The sequence below is a fragment of the Panthera leo genome, chromosome B1 (assembly GCF_018350215.1).
Source record: "Panthera leo isolate Ple1 chromosome B1, P.leo_Ple1_pat1.1, whole genome shotgun sequence".
Lineage (NCBI taxonomy): Eukaryota > Metazoa > Chordata > Mammalia > Carnivora > Felidae > Panthera > Panthera leo.
Window position 1 is genome coordinate 31,489,443 of NC_056682.1, and position 17,369 is coordinate 31,506,811.

Below are 17,369 nucleotides of genomic sequence, written 5' to 3' on the forward strand. Positions count from 1 at the left end.
AGCCCAGTCTACCCATCATCAATTTCCCTTTTAAAATACATAGAAACAACAGATGGAGGCCAGTCCCCTCGGAGACCTCCAACTCATTTGCTCAGGCAAGTAACTCCACAGAAGAACAAAACGACCTAGTGGGGAAATGTTGTGTCTCTGGGATGAAGCCAGTTTCCAGCTTGTAGATGTGTAGGAGGAAAATTCCTCTTGCCGTTGACTTTCTTGGAATTGTTTCTTTTCCTCTTTTCTACAGTGCAATGGGGGAGGATTCCTCATTGGGCTGTATGCAGTGCAGATCGGCCTATTACACGATGAGTGTCCTGAGTCATGTCCAACACCCTCTCCCCATCACCGGAGCAAAAACCTCTTAAAAAATTGGTCTTGCCTTATACTTACTATGTCTGTCTCCAGATCTGACCCTTTGGAGACTGAAGCCTCCAAGATTACGTAGTCCTCTGCTGAAGGTAACTTTTCACCAGGGCCATTGGCTTCCTCAAGGCCTTAGTATTATCTGACATCCCCATCTATACCAGCCAGTCCTGCCAAGCCTTTCATGCTGTTGTCATCCACTGTCTACCCAGATGCTGCCCCAGATGATTATCGGTGCCCTTCCTGTCCATGCTCCCAGTGCTGATCATTAAGGTCCTCCACCATGCCTTCTTGATCCTCCATGATGTCCTAGACGAACTAGCCTGTATCATCGGAGTCCTTGCAAAATACCTCGGCACCATATTCGTTAATTGGATTCTGGTCTTCCTGATAGCCTGCTGTCCTCAAGTCTCTTGAGTGGAAGCTGCTCAGTCTCCCATCACGGGAAAGATTGGAGATTGCTGGTGGCATTTAGTTCACCATCATCACCTCCTCACCTGCAAACGCTTTCCTGGCCTAAGCTGACTCCCTCTGCCCCACACCTCCCCGTGGGGCAGTCCTGAGAAGCCTGGACAGAGTGTTGGCAAAGCAACACTGCGAGGAGCCTGTTGAGGATGTCACCTGGCCAGATGTTATCTATAGTAACAAAAAGTAGGAAGGAAAAGATAATGACTATAAGCCATTATCTAGGGGAGTCCTACAAGTCGAGCCTGGAAAAGCAAAGATGGTTGGAAGCCAGAGTTTGAAAGAGTGGAGCCTGAAATGAAGCATAGAGGTGAAGGAAGAGTGTCTGAGACAGTATTGTCAAATGCACTCAGAATTCGTGCTTTATTGACCACCAGCATAATCTTTGCACGGTCTAAAGATTCATGATCAGAGCAGAAGACGTCTCCCTCATCCCTTTTCTTTCAGGGTGGGCCAAGGGCTCCTTGAGCTTACTCAGAGAAGACTTATACTCATTGAGAACTCCTCTCGGGGTGCAAGATGGTGTCCATAGATGGGCTTCTCAGAAGCTAGCCTCCCCACTGTAGCAGGCTCTGGAGCTGTCCCTGGTCCTGACCTGCATTACACAACCTGCTGTGCCCGAGTGGTCCTTGACATTGCGGATGAACATTTTCTTAAAAACTAGAGTAACTCCAGAAGTGGATGCCAAAATCAATTCAATCGTAAGAAAAAATGGTGTAGGATTTCAATCCATTTTTCAAGACACCAGCTGGAGCTGCCCATTAATTGTCTGGGGTGCTTTAAGCAGCAGCTGAGACTTTGTCCCCATCTGCCCCACCCCCACCCACTCTTGAAGGGAAAGGTTACCAAAGGGAGGCACAACCCAGACGATGTGGTGGTGCTGAGGCTAAGAGCCTAGGAGAAAGACCCCAGAGAATGCGGGGAAGGCTCACTTCCATCCCATCTTGTCCCAGACCTGCCCCTGCTCTGCACAGCCTAAAGGGAGTCTCATTGAAAGCCTTCCCTGGATTCTTGGTACAACAGTTTTCCCAACTAACTCAGTTACTAACAGAGCTTTCTTGAAATAATAAGCACTCATCACAAAAGCAAATTTCTAAGATGCCTGGGTGGCTCAGTCAGTTGAGCGTCCAACTTCAGCTCAGGTCATGATGTCGCCGTTCACAAGTTCGAGCCCGCGTCGGGCTCTGTGCTGACAGCTCAGCCTGCTTCAGATTCTGGGCCTCCCTTTCTCTCTGCCCCTCCTCCACTCACACTCTGTCTCTCAAAAATGAATAAACATTAACAAATTTTTGAAAATAAACTTCCTTTTTTTCCAGCTTTATTGTGGTATAATTTTCAAGTACAAATTGTGTATATTTAAGGAGTGAAATGTGATGTTTTGATGTATCTATAAATTGTAAAATGATCTCCACAATCAAACTAATTAACACAGTCATCACCTCACGTGATTACCATGTGTGTGCTTGAGCAGGCACGTGAGAACACTTAAGATCTATTCTCTTAGCAAATGTCAGGCACACAGTATAGTGTCATAATGTTGCACATGAGATGTATAGTCATCACGCTGCACATGAGATCTCCAGAACTTACACATCCTATATAAGTGCAAGTTTGTACCCTTTGACCAACATGTTCCCATTTCTCTCGCCGCCCAGCCCCTGGTAACAGCCATTCTACTCTCTGCTTTCAAGAGTTCTACTTTTGTAGACTCCGTATGTAAGTGAGATAATGAAGTATTTGTCTTTCTATATCTGGCTGATTTCATTTAGCATAATGTCCTCCAGGCTCACAAATGGCAGGGTTTGCTTCTACAAAAGTAAACTCTATACTATAAGTTAACAAAAGCAAAGTAGTGGAAACCAGGTGGGGGAATAAAGACCATTGAGTTCTGCTAACTAGCCATCACATTGCATTCCCTGGTGAAATCCCATACAAGGGATGGCAAGCCTCTGTTGACATTTGTTGAGCTTGGGAACCCTGCTATCCCAAATAGTAGCTAATGGGGGAAACAAAGGCAGAAGGAAACGGCAGATAAAATTAAATTTCCTTCTAACCTGCAGCCCATTGACAAATACTTGAGGCAGGCAGAGCAAGATGTTTCTCCAGCAACTCCCTACTATCTTAATGCTAATGCTTTGCTAGGGGGAGAAACAACCATAGCCTGACCATAACTAGGTCTCCACTATCCTGGAGTCTTCTTTAGCATATGAAAATCTCATTGGAAACTTCCCCTGGACTTTATCTCCCCCGACTCCATAGTATAAAACCAGTCTCTCCTCAGGGTCCCCAGGCAGCTCTCCTTGCCCATGGGTCCTGTCCCTGTGCTTTAATAAAATCACCTTTTGCACCAAAGACGTCTTCAAGAATTCACCTTTTGCACCAAAGATGTCTTCAAGAATTCTGTCCTGGTCGTCGGCTCCGGCCCCCACAAACCCCACTGTCACCCACAAACGTCATCAGTAGCTAGTAGACATTTTAAAGGTCCTAAATAGACAGGAGCCCAAGACAACAGTAAATGTCCACGACTAGGCATGCTGCCATCTTGAGGAAAACATCTACCAATCCAGAATTGCCAATTACTGATTCAAATTACAGGGCCTGAAACTAAGGTAGTAATCCTTTGGACTCCCAAGTCCTGTTCTGGCCTGGGTTTATGACCTACCAGTGGCAATGTGGGGTGAGGACCAGGCATTAGAGGTCCCACAGGCCATATTCAGGCCCTTGAGTGGGCTTTTATAGATCACCAAATGGGCAGAGCCATGGAATCCCCACTTCCCCACAGGGACTGCTAGATTTTGTCAGTAGCTAAACTGCCTGGGAGATAGTCCTCCTTCACCAGGGCTCACCCAAAAGGTCTTTGATGCTTCAGAATGCACAATGGCATGGCTACGAAATGCTTTCCATCGGTAACCAGAATATTTTTGGCGCAGCTTAGGAATCCATCCAAGTTGTAGTGAAGCTTTGGGCACACAGGGCTGGGCACATAAACCTTCTCTGTTACCAGGAAGTCTATGGTGTGCCAGGAGTGGACAGGTTGGCCTGAACTGGGTTTCTGCTTATGAAGTAGACAAACACCGTCATCAGCCCAAGGATTGGAACTGATGATGTACATTGAGGAATAAGAAGTGGAGAAGAGGTCATGTATGCCTCCTACCCACCCACCCCTACTCCTGACACTTCCAGTCTATGTCAGAAACAAAGGAGAAGGCAACAGAAATTAAAATTTAAGGAGTAGAACAAAACATAAGAGAACAGACAACCCAGACAGAATAAGTGTAAGAAAATCATGCATAGATACATCATAGTCAAACTGCTGTAACCAAAAATAAATTGCTATAAACCAAGAAAATCTTGAGAGCAGCCAGGGAAACTAAGATATTACATACAAAAGGATAACCATAGGAATTCTGCTGATTTCTCATGAGAAAATATACAGACAAGAAGACATGGCAATAACAGCTTTAAACCACTGGATAAAGATTTTTTTGTTGCATCAGGTTTAGTAAAAATTTGCCTCTAAAATCATCCGAACCCAGGGGTGCCTAGGTGGCTCAGTCAGTTGAGCGTCCGACTTTGGCTCAGGTCATGATCTCACGGTTCCTGGATTCGAGCCCCGCATCGGGCTCTGTGCTGACAGCTCGGAGCCTGGAGCCTGTTTCAGATTCTGTGTCTCCCTCTCTCTCTGCTCCTCCCCTGCTCACACTCTGTCTCTCTCTCAAAAATAAATGAAGATTTAAAAAGTTTTTTTTTTTTTTTTTAAAGTAGGCTCCACACCCAACGTGGGGCTTGAACTCATGACCCTGAGATTAAGTCATGCGCTCTACCAACTGAGTCAGTCAGGCACCCCTACGGAAAGTTTTTTGTTTGTTTGTTTTATTTGAGAGAGAGAGAGTGGGGCAGAGGGGCAGAGGGAGACAGAGAATCTTAAGCAGACTCCATGCTCAGCACAGAGCCCGATGTGGGGCTCCATACCACGACCCTGGGATCATGACTTGAGCTGAAATCAAGAGTTAGATGCCCAACTGACTGAGCCACACAGGTGACTCTCTAAGGAAAGGTTTTAATGATGAATTCAAGTCATTCTAATTTTCTATTTTTTATTGAGCTGATTCTGGTAATTTTAAGATTTGTGCATTTCACTTAAGTGATCAAATTTATTGTCATAATAAATGTTCATAATATTCCCTTCGTATCGTTTTCAAGATTGTAGGAGCCCTAGTATTCCCCACTTTCATTCCTGATATTTTGCATCTACTCTTTTCCCCTTGATCACTCTAACTAGAGACTTGTCAGTGTTACTGATCATTTTAACAACACAACTTTTGGTTTTATTGATTTCTCTATTTGCTAATTTTCTATCTCATTGATTTCTCCTTTTACCTTAATTATTTTCTGTCTCCTTACTTTGCGCTTAATTTCTTTTTCTAGCTTCTTAAGGTGGAATATAAGCATTGAAAGCAATAAGTTTCCCTTTATAAACTGTGCATTCCACACATTTTTATATGTTTTCAGTAGTAGTCATTTCAAAATATTTCCTAATTTCTCTTGTGATTTCTTCTTTGACTTGTGAATTATTTAACAATGTGTTGTACGATTTCCAATATTTGGGGTTTTTCAATCATCTTTCCATTACTGATTTCTAAGTTAATCTCTAATTTAATTCTCATGATCTAACATACGGTCTATTGTGAATGTACAATGTGCCGATGAAAACAATGTGGGCTCCACTATTGAACGTTATAAGTTTTTTTAACCTTCAAAATAAAACTTCCAGTTATTTTTACCAACAAACATGGGTTTATTCAAGAATAGCTGAGAATTACAATCCAGAACAAGCAAGCTACGGCTAAACCTAAAGCAAGTCCCAGAGAACAAAGGAAAGAAATGCTCTTTTATAGAGGTAAAGGGGAGTTGGGAGGGACTGTTATAAACTAAAAGTCCTTTGGGGTAAACTGGGAGTTCAAAGTATAGCCATTTTTCATTGGCTGAGCTGTGACTCTCTCTAATTGGCTGGGCTGTTGCCAGGGTAGGAAGAAATCTTTCTTCTGCTGCTAAAATAGTACTATTGACTTACAACATCTGTGTCCTCCTCTTGGATTTACTGGGCTTAAGTAAATAAGTGCTGGGCATGAGAGCTCCCCCTGTTAGCCTCCTGGTGCCATTCTAAATGTGTTTTCTTTTTATTAATTTTCACAGTTTTAATTAAGTCAAGTTGGCTGAAAAGGTTGACAATTTTTCTATTTCCTTACTCATTTTCTGTCTACATGTTTTATGAATTACTGAGAGAGGAGTATTACAATTTCCAATTATAATTGTAGATTTGTCTGTTTCTCTCATTTAGTTCTTCCAATTTTTGCTTCTTTTTTTATCTCTTTTGCATATGGATATCCAATTGTTCCAGCACCATTTTGTTAAAAAGACTATAATTTCTCTACTAAATTGCCTTTAAACCATTGTCAAAAATCAGTTGACCATATATATAGGTGCCTGATTCTGGATTCTATTGTATCCTATTGATCTTTTTGTCTATCTTGGCACCAAAACCCACTGTCCTTTTTCCTGTAACAATATATGCGGGGCACCTGGGTGGCTCAGTGGGTTAAGCATCCAACTTCAGCTCAGGTCCTGATCTCACGGTTCATGGGTTCGAGCCCCATGTCAGGCTCTGTGCTGACAGCTCAGAGTCTGGAGTTTGCTTCAGATTCTGTGTCTCCTTCTCTCTCTGCCTCTCCCTCACTCACACTCTGTCTCTGTCTCACTCAAAAATAAATAAACACTAAAAAATTTAAAAAACAACAGCAATATAATGTCTTGAAATCGAGTAGTGTAAAGCTTCCAACTTTGTTCTTCTTTTTCAAAGTTGTTTTAGCTATTATTCATGGTCCTTTGCATTTCCATGTGAATTTTAAAACAAGCTTTTCAATCTCTAGCAAAAAAGCCGTCTGAAATTCTGTTTGGATTGCCTTTAATCTATACATCAATTTGGCGATAATTGAAATTATAATAGTTAACCTTCTTTTTTTTATTTTTATTTTTATTTTTTATTTTTTTTTAATATATGAAATTTATTGTCAAATTGGTTTCCATACAACACCCAGTGCTCATCCCAAAAGGTGCCCTCCTCAATACCCATCACCCACCCTCCCCTCCCTCCCACCCCCATCAACCCTCAGTTTGTTCTCAGTTTTTAAGAGTCTCTTATGCTTTGGCTCTCTCCCACTCTAACCTCTTTTTTTTTTTTCCTTCCCCTCCCCCATGGGCTTCTGTTACATTTCTCAGGATCCACATAAGAGTGAAACCATATGGTATCTGTCTTTCTCTGTATGGCTTATTTCACTTAGCATCACACTCTCCCGTTCCATCCACGTTGCTACAAAAGGCCATATTTCATTTTTTCTCATTGCCACGTAGTATTCCATTGTGTATATAAACCACAATTTCTTTATCCATTCATCAGTTAATGGACATTTGGGCTCTTTCCATAATTTGGCTATTGTTGAGAGTGCTGCTATAAACATTGGGGTACAAGTGCCCCTATGCATCAGTGCTCCTGTATCCCTTGGATAAATTCCTAGCAGTGCTATTGCTGGGTCATAGGGTAGGTCTATTTTTAATTTTCTGAGGAACCTCCACACTGCTTTCCAGAGCGGCTGCACCAGTTTGCATTCCCACCAACAGTGCAAGAGGGTTCCCGTTTCTCCACATCCTCTCCAGCATCTATAGTCTCCTGATTTGTTCATTTTGGCCACTCTGACTGGCGTGAGGTGATATCTGAGTGTGGTTTTGATTTGTATTTCCCTGATAAGGAGCGACGTTGAACATCTTTTCATGTGCCTGTTGGCCATCCGGATGTCTTCTTTAGAGAAGTGTCTATTCATGTTTTCTGCCCATTTCTTCACTGGATTATTTGTTTTTTGGGTGTGGAGTTTGGTGAGCTCTTTATAGATTTTGGATACTAGCCCTTTGTCTGATATGTCATTTGCAAATATCTTTTCCCATTCCGTTGGTTGCCTTTTAGTTTTGTTGGTTGTTTCCTTTGCTGTGCAGAAGCTTTTTATCTTCATAAGGTCCCAGTAATTCACTTTTGCTTTTAATTCCCTTGCCTTTGGGGATGTGTCGAGTAAGAGATTGCTACGGCTGAGGTCAGAGAGGTCTTTTCCTGCTTTCTCCTCTAGGGTTTTGATGGTTTCCTGTCTCACATTCAGGTCCTTTATCCATTTTGAGTTTATTTTTGTGAATGGTGTGAGAAAGTGGTCTAGTTTCAACCTTCTGCATGTTGCTGTCCAGTTCTCCCAACACCATTTGTTAAAGAGACTGTCTTTTTTCCATTGGATGTTCTTTCCTGCTTTGTCAAAGATGAGTTGGCCATACGTTTGTGGGTCTAGTTCTGGGGTTTCTATTCTATTCCATTGGTCTATGTGTCTGTTTTTGTGCCAATACCATGCTGTCTTGATGATTACAGCTTTGTAGTAGAGGCTAAAGTCTGGGATTGTGATGCCTCCTGCTTTGGTCTTCTTCTTCAAAATTACTTTGGCTATTCGGGGCCTTTTGTGGTTCCATATGAATTTTAGGATTGCTTGTTCTAGTTTCGAGAAGAATGCTGGTGCAATTTTGATTGGGATTGCATTGAATGCGTAGATAGCTTTGGGTAGTATTGACATTTTGACAATATTTATTCTTCCAATCCATGAGCAGGGAATGTCTTTCCATTTCTTTATATCTTCTTTAATTACCTTCATAAGCTTTCTATAGTTTTCAGCATACAGATATTTACATCTTTGGTTAGATTTATTCCTAGGTATTTTATGCTTCTTGGTGCAATTGTGAATGGGATCAGTTTCTTTATTTGTCTTTCTGTTGCTTCATTGTTAGTGTATAAGAATACAACTGATTTCTGTACATTGATTTTGTATCCTGCAACTTTGCTGAATTCATGTATCAGTTCTAGCAGACTTTTGGTGGAGTCTGTCGGATTTTCCATGTATAATATCATGTCATCTGCAAAAAGCGAAAGCTTGACTTCATCTTTGCCAATTTTGATGCCTTTGATTTCCTTTTGTTGTCTGATTGCTGATGCTAGAACTTCCAGCACTATGTTAAACAACAGCGGTGAGAGTGGGCATCCCTGTCGTGTTCCTGATCTCAGGGAAAAAGCTCTCAGTTTTTCCCCATTCAGGATGATGTTAGCTGTGGGCTTTTCATAAATGGCTTTTATGATCTTTAAGTATGTTCCTTCTATCCCGACTTTCTCAAGGGTTTTTATTAAGAAAGGGTGCTGGATTTTGTCGAAGGCCTTTTCTGCATCGATTGACAGGATCATATGGTTCTTCTCTTTTTTGTTGTTAATGTGATGTATCACGTTGATTGATTTGCGAATGTTGAACCAGCCCTGCATCCCAGGAATGAATCTCACTTGATCATGGTGAATAATTCTTTTTATATGCCGTTGAATTCAATTTGCTAGTATCTTATTGAGAATTTTTGCATCCGTATTCATCAGGGATATTGGCCTGTAGTTCTCTTTTTTTACTGGGTCTCTGTCTGGTTTAGGAATCAAAGTAATACTGGCTTCATAGAATGAGTCTGGAAGTTTTCCTTCCCTTTCTATTTCTTGGAATAGCTTGAGAAGGATAGGTATTATCTCTGCTTTAAACGTCTGGTAGAAGTCCCCTGGGAAGCCATCTGGTCCTGGACTCTTATTTGTTGGGAGATTTTTGATAACCGATTCAATTTCTTCGCTGGTGATGGGTCTGTTCAAACTTTCTATTTCCTCCTGATTGAGTTTTGGAAGAGTGTGGGTGTTTAGGAATTTGTCCATTTCTTCCAGGTTGTCCAATTTGTTGGCATATAATTTTTCATAGTATTCCCTGATAATTGTTTGTATCTCTGAGGGATTGGTTGTAATCATTCCATTTTCATTCATGATTTTATCTATTTGGGTCATCTCCCTTTTCTTTTTGAGAAGCCTGGCTAGAGGTTTGTCAATTTTGTTTATTTTTTCAAAAAACCAACTCTTGGTTTCGTTGATCTGCTCTACAGTTTTTTTAGATTCTATATTGTTTATTTCTGCTCTGATCTTTATGATTTCTCTTCTTCTGCTGGGTTTAGGCTGCCTTTGCTGTTCTGCTTCTATTTCCTTTAGGTGTGCTGTTAGATTTTGTATTTGGGATTTTTCTTGTTTCTGGAGATAGGCCTGGATTGCAATGTATTTTCCTCTCAGGACTGCCTTCGCTGCGTCCCAAAGCGTTTGGATTGTTGTATTTTCATTTTTGTTTGTTTCCATATATGTTTTAATTTCTTCTCTAATTGCCTGGTTGACCCACTCATTCGTTAGTAGTGTGTTCTTTAACCTCCATGCTTTTGGAGGTTTTCCAGACTTTTTCCTGTAGTTGATTTCAAGCTTCATAGCATTGTGGTCTGAAAGTATGCATGGTATAATTCCAATTCTTGTAAACTTATGAAGGGCTGTTTTGTGACCCAGTATATGATCTATCTCGGAGAATGTTCCATGTGCACTCGAGAAGAAAGTATATTCTGTTGCTTTGGGATGCAGAGTTCTAAATATATCTGTCAAGTCCATCTGATCCAATGTATCATTCAGGGCACTTGTTTCTTTATTGACCGTGTGTCTAGATGATCTATCCATTTCTGTAAGTGGGGTGTTAAAGTCCCCTGCAATGACCACATTCTTATCAATAAGGTTGCTTATGTTTATGAGTAATTGTTTTATGTATCTGGGGGCTCCGGTATTCGGCGCATAGACATTTATAATTGTTAGCTCTTCCTGATGGATAGACCCTGTGATTATTATATAATGCCCTTCTTCATCTCTTGTTACAGCCTTTAATTTAAAGTCTAGTTTGTCTGATATAAGTATGGCTACTCCAGCTTTCTTTTGGCTTCCAGTAGCATGATAAATAGTTCTCCATCCCCTCACTCTCAATCTAAAGGTGTCCTCAGATCTAAAATGAGTCTCTTGTAGACAGCAAATAGATGGGTCTTGTTTTTTTATCCATTCTGATAGCCTATGTCTTTTGGTTGGCGCATTTAATCCATTTACATTCAGTGTTATTATAGAAAGATATGGGTTTAGAGTCATTGTGATGTCTGTATGTTTTATGCTTGTAGTGGTGTCTCTGGTACTTTGTCTCACAGGATCCCCCTTAGGATCTCTTGCAGGGCTGGTTTAGTGGTGACAAATTCCTTCAGTTTTTGTTTGTTTGGGAAGACCTTTATCTCTCCTTCTATTCTAAATGACAGAGTTGCTGGATAAAGGATTCTCGGCTGTATATTTTTTCTGTTTAGCACACTGAAGATATCGTGCCAAGCCTTTCTGGCCTGCCAAGTTTCAAAAGAGAGATCAGTCACGAGTCTTATAGGTCTCCCTTTATATGTGAGGGCACGTTTATCCCTTGCTGCTTTCAGAATTTTCTCTTTATCCTTGTATTTTGCCAGTTTCACTATGATATGTTGTGCAGAATATCGATTCAAGTTACGTCTGAAGGGAGTTCTCTGTGCCTCTTGGATTTCAATGCCTTTTTCTTTCCCCAGGTCAGGGAAGTTCTCAGCTATAATTTCTTCAAGTACCCCTTCAGCACCTTTCCCTCTCTCTTCCTCCTCTGGGATACCAATTATGCATATATTATTTCTTTTTAGTGTATCACTTAGTTCTAATTTTCCCCTCATACTCCTGGATTTTTTTATCTCTCTTTCTCTCAGCTTCCTCTTTTTCCATAACTTTATCTTCTAGTTTACCTATTCTCTCCTCTGCCTCTTCAATCCAAGCTGTCGTCGTTTCCATTTTGTTTTGCATTTCGTTTAAAGCGCTTTTCAGCTCCTCGTGACTGTTCCTTAGTCCCTTGATCTCTGTAGCAAGAGATTCTCTGCTGTCCTCTATACTGTTTTCAAGCCCAGCGATTAATTTTATGACTATTATTCTAAATTCACTTTCTGTTATATTATTTAAATCCTTTTTGATCAGCTCATTGGCTGTTGTTATTTCCTGGAGATTCTTCTGAGGGGAATTCTTCCGTTTGGTCATTTTGGATAGTCCCTGGAGTGGTGAGGACCCGCAGGGCACTTCCCCTGTGCTGTGGTGTATAACTGGAGTTGGTGGGCGGGGCCGCAGTCCGCCCTGATGTCTGCCCCCAGCCCACCGCTGGGGCCACAGTCAGACTGGTGTGTGCCTTCTCTTCCCCTCTCCTAGGGGCGGGATTCCCTGTGGGTTGGCGTGGCCCATCTGGGCTACTTGCACACTGCCAGGCTTGTGGTGCTGGGGATCTGGCGTATTAGCTGGGGTGGGTAGGCAAGGTGCACGGGGGGTGGAGGGGCAGGCTTAGCTCGCTTCTCCTTAGGTGATCCACTTCAGGAGGAGCCCTGTGGCAGCGGGAGGGAGTCAGATCCGCTGCCGGAGGTTTGGTTCCGCAGAAGCACAGAGTTGGGTGTTTGCGCAGAGCGAGCAAGTTCCCTGGCAGGAACTGGTTCCCTTTGGGATTTTGGCTGGGGGATGGGCAGGGGAGATGGCGCTGGCGAGCGCCTTTGTTCCCCACCAAACTGAGCTCTGTGGTCCGGGGGCTCAGCAGCTCTCCCTCCCTTTGTCCTCCAGCCTTCCCGCTTTCTGAGCAGAGCTGTTAACTTATGACCTCCCAGACGCTAAGTCACGCTTGCTCTCGGAACACAGTCCGTCAGGCCTCTCCGCTTTTGCCAGCCAGACTCGGGGGCTCTGCTTGGCCGGCGAGCTGCCCCTCCACCGCGGCTCCCTCCCGCCAGTCCGTGGAGCGCGCACCGCCTCGCCGCCCTTCCTACCCTCTTCCGTGGGCCTCTCGACTGCGCTTGGCTCCGGAGACTCCGTTCTGCTAATCCTCTGGTGGTTTTCTGGGTTCTTTAGGCAGGTGTAGGTGGAATCTAAGTGATCAGCAGGACGCGCGGTGAGCCCAGCGTCCTCCTAAGCCGCCATCTCTAAATTCAATAGTTAACCTTCTGATCAATTAATATGGTAAAGCTCTTCATTTACTAGGTCATATTTAATTTTTCTAACAATGTTTTGTAGTTTTGAGATGTCTTATGTAGAGTTTGTCAAATATATTCCTAAGTATTTCAGTTTTTAATGCTATTGTAATTCATATTGTCTTTTAATTTGTTTGTTGCTAGTATATAGAAACACAATTAATTTTTATATATTGATCTGTGTCCTGCAACCTTGCTGAACTCACTTATCAGCTGTAGTAGCTTTCTTAAAGATTTCATGGGATTTTTTTACAGAAAAGATCATGTCATCTTAGATTAAAGATTGTTTCACTTCTTTCTTTCCAATCTGGATATCATTTATTTCTTTTTCTTGCCTTATGGCACAGGCTAGAACCTACAGTATCCTACTGAATAGTGGTGGAGAGAACAAACATTCTTGTCTTGTTCCTGATATTAAGGGGAAAGCGTTCAATCTTTTACCATTAAGCTTGATATTAGTTGTTGGTTTTTCATAGATACCGACAGTAGGTAGAATGTCTAAAAATGGCTCCCCAAAGATAGATAGTCCTCTTAATCCTTTCAAAAATTGAATATACAAACTGACAATGGTCAGACCATGTATAAAAGTAGAACTCTGACCCACAACTTCCGCAGCAACTAACCCCAAACAGTCAGCCCTTGGCCAATAACTGCCAGCTTCCCTAATTATTTCTCACTTCCAGCTTAAGAACAATAAAAGAGGGGCACCTGGGTGGCTCAGTTGGTTAAACATCTGACTCTTGGTCTCCGCTCAGGTCATGACTTCACAGTTTGTGAGTTCAAACTCCACATAGGGCACGGTGCTGGGATTCTCACTCTCTGCCCCTCGCCCACTCTCTTTCTCTCAAAATAAATAAATAAACTTAAAAAAAAAAAAACAATAACAGAAAGCCAAATGTGCTCCCCTAACATGTCCTGCTTCTATTTAGCCCACCTCCAGTTTTCCTACAGTTTGTCCAACCAGGACATACCCTAAGCCTTCTCTTTTTCCACTACAAAGCCTTCAACCTCCCCAGCCTGACTTCGAGTGTTTGCTAAATGCAAATGATAGTGTCTGCCTCCCTTGAAAGTGCCAAAGAAGTAGCTTTTGTTTGTTCTCATTTGGATAGTCTTCATTTACTCCCATGCCCTGGAACCTGTGAATAGGGTAAGATATCCCTCCCACAGTTATGTTATGTTATATTATGTTATGTTATGTTATGTTATGTTATTATGTTATGTTATGTTTGTTATGTTATGTTATGTGTTGTTATGTGTTGTTATGTGTTGTTACATGTTGCTATGTTTGTTATGTGTTGTTATGTGTTGTTGTGTGTTGTTATGTTCTATGGCACAGTTGACCTTAAGAGGGAGATTATCTGTGGGCTTATCTAATAATCACAGGAGCCCTTAAAATTAGACACGTCTATGGGTCAAAGACCTTAACAGACACTTCATCATAGAAGATATACAGATGACAAGCATGTAAAAAAAATGTCGCACATCATGTCATCAGGGAAATGAAAATTAAAATGACGAGATTCCATTACGCATCCATTAGAATGGCCTAAATCCTATTATTAGGAACACTAATAATAACAAATGCTCAGAAGGATATGGAGCAACAGAAACTCACATTTATTGTTGAGGGCAATGCAAAATGGTGCAGTCTCCTTGGAAGACAGTTTAGCAGTTTCTTCCAAAACTAAACATCCTCTTAACATACGATCCAGCAATTGCACTCTTTGGTATTTACCCAAAGGAGTTGACAACTTACGTCCACACAAAAACCTGCCCACAGATGTTTATAACAGCTTTATCCATAATTGCTCAAACTTAGAAACTACCAAGATATCCTTCCGTAGGTGAAGGTGTAAATAAACCGTAGTACATCCAGACAATGGAATATTATTCAGTGCTAAAAAGAAACAAGCTCCTCAAACCTTGAAAAAGACATGGAGTAAGTTTTGAATGCATATTACTAAGTGAAAGAAGCCAATTTGGAAAGGCTACTTATTGTATGATTCCAACAATGTGACATTCTTAGATACATAACTATGGAAACCATTTAAAAAAAAGACAACGGTATTTGCCTGGGGTTAGGGTGAAGGGGAGGGATAAATCAGCAGAGAACAGAGGACTTTTTGGGGGCAGTGAAAATATTCTGTATGATATTATAATGATGGATACATATCATTACACATTTGTTCACACCCATGGAATATACAACACCAAGAGTGAGAATAAGGTAAACAATGGACTAATGATGTGCCAATACAGATTCATCAATTGTAACAAATGTAGGGAATGTAGATAATGGTAGGGGCTATTGATAGGAGATGCTCTGGTAGGAGATGTTGAAAACGGGAGATGCTGTGCATGTGTGGGGCAGGGGATATATGGGAAATCTCTGTATCCTCCCTTCAATTTTGCTGTGAACCTAAAGCTGCTCTAAAAAAAAAAAAATCTTTTTAAAAAGACAGATACCTTTCTGTGGTTGATAGAAAGGGAAGTCAGACAGATCCAAAGTATGAGTGAGAACTTGACACGTGATTGCTGCTTTGAAGATGGAAGGGGCCATTGAGAAGAAATGTGGGCCCTGGGAAGTTGATGGCAGACCCAGGCTACCAGAAACATAAATCTCATACCTATAACCTAAAACTTAAAACTGGGTTCTGCCAACAACCTGAATGAGCTTGAAAGTGAGTAGATTCTTCCTCAGGGCCTCCAGATGAGACCCCTGCCCAGCCAGTACTGTGAATGTGAGATTCTGAGCAGAGAATCTATGCCAGCCCGCTCTGACTTCTTTTTTCTTTTTTTTTTTTTTAATGTTTATTTTTGAGAGAGAGAGAAAGAGAGTGAGTGAGAGGACAAGAGAGGGGTAGAGAGAGAGGACAGAAGGTCTGAAGTGGGCTCTGTGCGGACAGCAGCGTGCCCAATGTGGGGCTCGAACTCACAAATGCGAGATCACGACCTGAGGCAAAGGTGGATGCTTAACTGACCGACCCACCCAGGCGCCCCTCTGACTTCTGATCTACAGAGTGTTGGGTAATAAATTGTGGCATTTTAAGTCTCTGAGTTTGTGCTAATTTGCTACACATCAACAGAAAACTAGTTCCATACACTATCACTTTGAGGAAGTTTGTAACACTAAGGAATGTTGGATTTTGTCATTTGTATCTATTGAGATAAGCGTATGGTATTCTTTTTTAGTCTATTTATGGGGGGAGTTGCTTTAAATGATTTGCAAGTTTTAAACCAACCTTGCATTCCCGGAATAAATCTCATTTGGTTGTGGCACACTGGACTTTTTATAAATCTTACACATTTTTGAATTGGATTTTCAAGCTAAATTTTAAGAATTTCTTCACCTATGTGTATGAGGAATACTGGTCATTAGTTTTGCCTTTTGTACCTTCTTTGTCTGGTTTTGAAACAACAGCAATGCTGACCTTATAGCAGGAATTGACAACTATTCCCTCCTTTTGAGTTTTCTGGAAGAAGTTGGTTGGAATTGACATTATTTCTTCCTTAAGTTAGAATTCACCAGTTAATCCTTCTGGGACTGGAGTTTTCTTTATGAAAACATGTAAGAAAGGTTTTAACTACAAATTCAATTCCTTTAATATATGCAAGGCTACATAAGTTATCTCTGTCTTGTGGAATTTTGGGGTTTTATAGAAGTTGTCAATTTACTGTCACAAATTTTTCATAATACTCTTTATTGTCCTTTTAGTATCTGTGAAATCACCTCTTTTTCTTCTCTCTCATTGATTGTGTCTTCCCTCTTCCTGACCAATCTAGCAAGAGATTTATCAATTTTATTGCTGTTCTCAAAAAACCAGCTTTTAGTCATATTTATTTTCTCTAATGTTTTTCCACTTCCTTTTCCACTTATTTCCGCTCTGATTTTACTAACTTCTTTTCTTTCTTTTCTGCTCACTCACACATTTTGATATGTCGTATTTTGAATGTCATTCAGTTCAAAATAATTTTCTAGTTTCCTTTTTGACTTTTGCTTGGACCCATGGCCTACTTAGAAGTGTGTTATTTCATTTACAAATATTTATGCATCTTTTGAGATATTTTCTGGTTTGGGTTTATAATTTAATTCCTTTATGGTTATTTAGAATCTTTTCAGGGGTACTTGGCTGGCTCCATCAGTAGAGCACTTGACTCTTGATCTCAGGGTCATGAATTTGTGCCCTGTGTTGGCCATAGAGATTACTTAAAAAATAAAATAAATAAAAATAATGGTAGAATCTTTTCAGGTTTATTGAGATTAGTTATACGTCCCATAATGTATAAATGTTTCATATGTACCTAAAAATAATGTGAATTCAGCACTCACTGAGTGGAGTGTTCTCTAAATGTCAATTAAGTCAGGTAAGTCTGTATTGTTCAAGTCTTCTCTAGCCTTACTGAATTTAAATCTACTTTTTAAATGAATTTTTTGAAAAAGTTTTCAATCTTTGACTGGAATTGTGAATCTGTTTATTTCTCTTTGTGGTTCTATCAATTTTGCTCCGTGTATTTTGTGGCTCTGTTAGTAGGTTCAT